Source organism: Equus quagga, chromosome 6 (genome assembly GCF_021613505.1).
Source record: "Equus quagga isolate Etosha38 chromosome 6, UCLA_HA_Equagga_1.0, whole genome shotgun sequence".
In the NCBI taxonomy this organism is placed as follows: domain Eukaryota; kingdom Metazoa; phylum Chordata; class Mammalia; order Perissodactyla; family Equidae; genus Equus; species Equus quagga.
In genome coordinates this window covers 125,192,787-125,199,732 of record NC_060272.1, presented here as the reverse complement: position 1 = coordinate 125,199,732, position 6,946 = coordinate 125,192,787, and positions in this window count along the sequence as shown.

Genomic DNA, 6,946 nt, shown 5'->3' with positions numbered 1-6,946 from the left:
GAATAGAATCAGTTTATAGAAAAAAATGACAGAAGAAAAATCCTGGCTGCTAATGCACAAATGCCATCACTACTACACTTTGGTACTAAAACTTTGATCCATGCATCCTTACTGCAATAGCTGTAATTTAGGCCACTAGATCCATGAAAGGCAAGTAGACACGTTGTGGAAAAACTTTTCCATTTAACCTGCATCTCTTTGGGATGTGTTAGAGCTGAAGGAGTAAGACCCTCAGCTGAGAATCTATTGATTTAAGCAGTACATTCTTCTATGTTCTTTGTCTTCCTACTGCCTTCTCATTATTCCTGCCTTTTTATTTGCTCTTCAGACCTCTGCTACTTAATGCGTTTGCGCCTTCATTGAATTCTCCACCAGGATGCTTATTTCCTGATCCAGGAAAGTTCATTAACATGTACAAACAATAGAGACTCAGGGTAGAAATGTCCAAAGCAATGGATTGGCTCCTTGTCACGATTCTTCAGTCTTTCCTGTCTCCTGACTTACGGAGGTATTTTTTTTTTTTTTTTTTTTGTCTTTAGTGAAAGTTCAAGAACTAGTCTGGAAAGAAAGAAAGCAGCAAAGAGCTGAAAGGTATTGTGTGGAGGTATAGGGTCCATATGAATTTGAGAATAGGATTAAAGTTGCAGTTTGAAAATCTTGATATGTATAACAGTTTTTAAAAAGTGTACTTCCTGCACTTTGAGATTTCATGCATTCATAAAATATTAAAAGAAATTTGAGTTCTGGTACATATTCTTCAACTGTTTTTTTCTTTCCCTGAATGACTACAAGAACTGTGATGAAGATGAAGAAGAAACCTTTATCATGTTAAGGGATAGAAATTTCGGGTTAGCTATAGCAGAGAAGAGAAAATACTAGAGTATTACTTACCCTAACTAATATAACCAAAAGAGTAAGAACGATATAATCATAACATAATCAAGGACAGTCATTTGAGTTGAATAAATTAGTCTCCATGAAAAACTCAATATGTGGGTCTTTTTAAAAAATCATTTTAGCAAGGGACTAGTGAAACATCTCATTAACTTATAACCAGATTATGGACAAACGTTATGGATTGCTGGTGTAAACCACTCCTATTGCGAGTTACTTGTATCTGCCTTTTTTATTGGAACTTTTTGCCCAATTACCCAGCCTTGCATTCTTTCTGAGGCCCCATGCTTCTTCTTGGTCTGGACCTGATCTTCAGTGGTTGGCACATTTTGCCTTCTCACTTTCCAGGCTCCTTCACTGTCCTTGGGATGTTAATAACGATATTGAACACCATCACACTGTAGTTCAAGCGATCCGTCAGTTTAACCTTACATCTCCTAAGAACCTTTCCTGAGATACAGTCCCACCGAACTAAGGTTTAAAGTGAGTTTTTACAAATCTCTGTGATCTGTTACTTGCTAAGGTAGGGGAATGTTGACAGCCAGGACAGAATGCTTCTGCACATGGAATGCAGTGGGGAAATGGCTGAAGCCATCATTTTAAGTAGAATCAACGTTTGTCAGCTGCCTCACCGTCTTGTACCAACATTACATTGGTAGTTAGAACTAAGGTAGCTTATGATAAATAACTCTCCCAGGACCCCTCACCGCCAACAAATATCTTAAAGTAATACAAGAACAGTAATCCCAATGAACAATGTTAACCGACAGTAGAAATATTGTTGTGAAACTCTTTTTTATGCTTATCCTTATTTTTTAACTGAGATTCATTCTTGGGGAGCTACAATAAGCAAAATGAAAGAAAATATTTGTTAGAATTCTGTTGCTCAAAAATTTCAGGTCACAGCATTATAGCTTTTATAGGATTTCTATACATTTTATTTACAATGCTTCTTTTTTTGATAAACAAATGGCATTGTGCTATATTCCCTTTTCTTGCTGTTCCTTTTTTTTTGATATTAACCATGTGAATACTATTAAGCCAGAATATTAGGGGCTTTGCTACTTTCTATTATGAGTTCTACTGATTAAAACAGAAGAACAGTTGCGATCACGGCAGACAAATAGACACAGCAAGACAAATCTCAGGATGCATTCCAGAAACACAAGGGAACAGTTGTATTGTCATACCTGGAAACTTTATTCAGGGGAAGATTAATTCAGAAATCAGTCCTCCTTCAATCTTTCCCCTTGAAAGGAAAAGGTGGTGAAAATCACGGCTTGGGAAATCCCAGACAAAGTTTCCTTCATGTGTCCAACAGAAACTCCTCATTCCCTTGCTTGACATTTCATGTCTAATGGGAACGAAGTAATTAACTATCTTGACTTAGAAAAAAGTACTTCAAACTTGGTTCTTTCCTAGCTATTGGCTTATGAAATTGAAGTAGCAATAGCAATGAAGATCTTATTTGAGGAGATGGAGGTAAAAGTTAAAAGATTTTATATTAATTTAGTTAATGATTATTTATTGAGCAACTCACATGCTAGTTAGTTTCGTGGTTAACAGAGAGACAGACAATGTCTAATATACTACTGCTCCCCTCAGTGAGCATGGAGTCTTTAGACTTAGTGATATTTTCCTTTATTACTCAATTGACACATACTTATTGAATATAGCACCTATGTTCTTCTAGATTTTATAGGAGTGACTTAGCATGGGTTCCGTAGAAAGCAGAGCTTGAGAGAAAGGTTTTTATGCAGGTATCTAGTTTAACTGGAGATTGGTCTCAAAGATGGAGAGTCAGTGGGATAGGGAAGAAGGGGACAGTATGAGACTGATTACAGGCAACTGCTGTGTATCCAGTAAAAATGGATGTAGAGGAAGGAGGTGTGACATTTATAATCAAGTACTGAAGACGTAAAATTACTACTCTGAAACTGCGGTGAAGAATATGGACAACATATGACTGAGGACAAAATTGTGTCATATAGTCCAGGGGTTCTCAGCTGGGGTTGATTTGTACTCCCTGCAGGTGATATTTGGCAACATCTGGAGACATATTTTGTTGTCATAATGGAGGGTAGGGACAGGGGTGGAGTGAGAGGGTTTGTTGCTGGCATCTAGTGGGTAGCAGCCAAGGATGCAGCTAAACATGCTGCGGTGCACAGGACAGGCCCCCAAATACAAAAAAATATCTAGTACAAAATGCCAATTGTGCTGTTGTTGAGAAACCCGCCTCAAACACTGAAATGCCCGTAAGTCACTTGGGAATCTAGTTAAATGTAAACCCTATTCAGTAGGTCCAGGGTGGAGCCTGACATTCTGCTTTTCCTAGCCAGCTCCCAGGTGAGGCTGATGTTGCTGGTGTGTGGACCGCACTTTGAGTAACAGGGCTATAGGCAGTGGGTACAATAGGAGATTAGAAAAGTGAGAGATTAATGACAAACACAGCAATTTTTCTAGGAGGAAAGCCCGTAGACAAGGTGACATTCATGTGACTGAGATTTCTTGATGGGTAGGGTGGTGAGGAAAAAGAGCCACAGGAGTGAAGGAGTCAGGGTGACGATTTTTAGCGTAAAATAAATGTAGCCCAAGAAGGGAACCTGTGAAAAGGGTATAGGGTGAAAAAACTTGGGTGGGAAGACTTGTTTCGTCCTTATTCTTGTTCTGTGGCTGTGCAAGTTCCATAGCCTCTGGGGCCTCAGTTTCCTCCTTGAAGGAGAATACTTCAGAGTATTATTATACGTTGGTTTAAGTGACATGAAATCACATGTATAAGTTTTGCATTTTCCACACGTAATTTCTATAGCCAGACTGTCCGGGTTTGAATCTCAGCTGTGCTTCTTACTGTGTGACCTTGAACAACACTTTTCTGGTTTTTACAATTTTATCAAATGGGAGTTCACAAAAATTAGTTTCCACGTGGGATATGGGCTGATATTGTACAAAACTACTGCTCCTAGATAATTAATATCTATTCATTTCTTCCTGTGTGCCACAGTTCCAAGTAGTTTACATGTATTCTATATGGCATTTTAAAGTTTCCCTAAATTATTGGATGCAGGCAATTATTGGGATCTCCATTTTACAGAGGAGGAAGTAAGGTTATATAACTTGCCCAAGGATGTACAGTTAGTAAATAGCACAGCTGTAGTTCAAACACAGGCCATCTGGTTCAAGAGTGTGCTTCTAACAACTACGTTACTGGAGTTTCCTTAAACTTAGGTATTCTGTCTCTCTAGATTTCTAGCTTCTCTTTCTACAAGAATTCTGCCGTGTTGATTGGCTTGCCCAAGAAACTTTGGTATTTTCAGATTACTGGAGAGGATTCAGCCAAGCGGCTTCTTAATTTGTTAGATCTTTGAAGTTTTTCTATCTGTGGAAGAGGGACATCTTCCTGGATTCTAGGTTGACTCTTATTTACCTGAATTTTTTGTGATCTTAAGACTCCACAGAAGTAGTAATAGTTGTCTACAACCTATCCTCAATATTTCAGAGTGCCTAACATACACCATTGACTTACCCCATGAGAATGGAGCTCTGGTCTACAAAGATATCAAAGTGGTGTGTTTTTGAATGGAATTATACAACTCCTATATATCCCAAACTATTAATAAAATAATAATAATAAATGTTGTTGTAGAAAGTTTGGGAATCATTGATCTATAATATTATCCATTCCAGTCATGACTAGAAAATCTGTACTCTCATTAAACAGAATCTCCAATTTTCCTGCCTCTTAGGGACATTTTTGGTTCATCTGAGAAAACCACCTAAGTTGACAACCTCTTTTAACTCAGACCATTTCAAGCTCTGTCACATACGCCACATGCTTCCACCTCCACTTCCCTGGAAATCAGGAGTGCATGGTTTTCTTGTCAGCAACAGAGCTTGTGCTTGGCCAGAATGTGACATGGCTGCGTTCTCATTTGTTATATTCTCTGAGGGGGAATATGGGTGGGACAAGAACATATCAGGGATTTTTTAAAATAAATGCGTCATAAAATCTGTTGTGACAGATTTTGAACAAGTCCTTATAACTGGGCAAAATGAAATGACAACACTGGGAGCCCAGACAGAAGCATATCAGCCCCTCGAGTTTCTCTATTTCCGTTGCCTTTGTCTCTCCCACTGAGATGAAATGTTCCTCCCATGGAGCCTGTGATGCTTGCTGAGTGGAAGGTCTCTGGCACTCCAAAGCAAATACCCTCCAACAGCCTCCAGTCCCTCAATAAGAAGCAATTACAACCCCTCTTTCCTGGGAGGTGTCAGTCATAAAGGCAAAGGAGCCTCTGGAGATGGGTTGGAGGGTGTCAGTCATTCAAAGAGTAAACTCCGGTATCGAACAAATGGTATGCTCCTGCATGCAGTGCCAGCGGGCAGCTTCTGGCTACAAACTCTTTTGCAAGGATAAAAGCCTTCCTAGTGGAGTTCTAGCAATTCTAAATATTTCATGCCTGTGCTTGAACAAAAAGTTGCTATGGGAAGGCTGGCTTGAAGATGTATTATCAGCTTGGTATTTTCCAAGTTAAAGTTTCTCATTAGCTTGTCCTTCTCTGCCCCATTACCACTCAAGTCAGATACGCCACTTGTAAGCATTTTTTAAGAGTTACAATTCCTAGATATCCTAGGCATCTTCTCTATTGCAATTTTTTAGCTCTGCCTTATGAGTCCTGCTAAAGATATCACACACACTGATAGGAGAGGAAGCAGAAGCCGCTGTGTCTTATGATGTGTTTAGAAGTATTCGTGGGAATCGAGTTGTATTAGTGATCTGTTGTTGTGTAACTACCCCAAAACTAAGTAGCTTAAACGATAATGACTATTTACTATCTCTCATGCTTTCTGTGGGTTAGGACTTCAGATAGGGCTCAGTGGGGATGTCTGTCCCACAGTGTCTGACCTCAGATGCAATATTTGAAGGATGAGGTCTGGAATCATCTGAAGGCTCATTTACTCATATGTCTAGCAATCGGTGCTATCTTTTGGCTGAGAAACTAGCTAGGCCAAGCATATGGCTTCAGCTTCAAAGTGGCTGCATTTCAAGGGCAAGAGTCTCAAGACGCAGATTTTTATGACCCATAGAAGTTATATAGGGTTGCTTCCATCACATTCTATTGGTTAATACAGTTATAAAGTTCTGCCCAAGTTCAGGGACTCTCCCTGTGAAGGCATGTCACCGTCACAGTGTAAGAAGAGCATGAGGGATGGAATGTATATATATTATTTATAGTATTCTTTATATACTTTTATATACTGTATAATATATAGTATTCTTTGGAAAATGCGATCTGTTTCTCAAATACAGTTTAGAAAAGTCTAGACTAGCTAGTCCTTTGGGAGTATTGTCTATGCTTCATAGTTGTTTGGCCAAGTAACTTATAAACTCACGGAAACTCTTTGGTTGCTGTAATCTGTCATATTGATGTAATTCTTTGTAATATCTCAGTTGCTTTTATATTTCATATTTGTTTTAAGTATCGTTTGAAGTTAGTAAGTCAAGAATTCTCACCTCCACATTATGAATAAAGATGTCGAGGCCCAGAGAAGCATAGATATCTTAAAATCCCCCAGCTATTTAACGGTAGATTTGCAAATAGAGCACAGCTTCTCTAACTCCTAAACCATTCTTCTTTTCATCATGATTTATAACATCTACAGTTTGTAAATGAATATTTATTGAGTACTTTCCATAATGGAGGCATGGTGGTAGACACTGAGTGCATAAAGATGAATTTGACACAGGTTTTCCCTTCAGAGAGCTCATGATCAAATGGAGAAGATAAACACATAAACACGTATATTCAAAAGAGTGGGACAGGGTGGTGACGAAAGGAGGCAAAGGTGCTGTTTGAGCACAGAGAGCGCCACTTAGTTCAATTTGGGGTTCAAGAGTGACTTTTAGCGGGGAGCAAAATATTTAAGCTTAAATTTTCGTTGCTCAGCTCACTAACCTAGATAGCTGTCTAAAAAAGGGCACTTTGGGTGCTTAAATTTCAATATACATATTTCAAAATAATATATCTTACCTGATATATGGTAAGGCAACTCC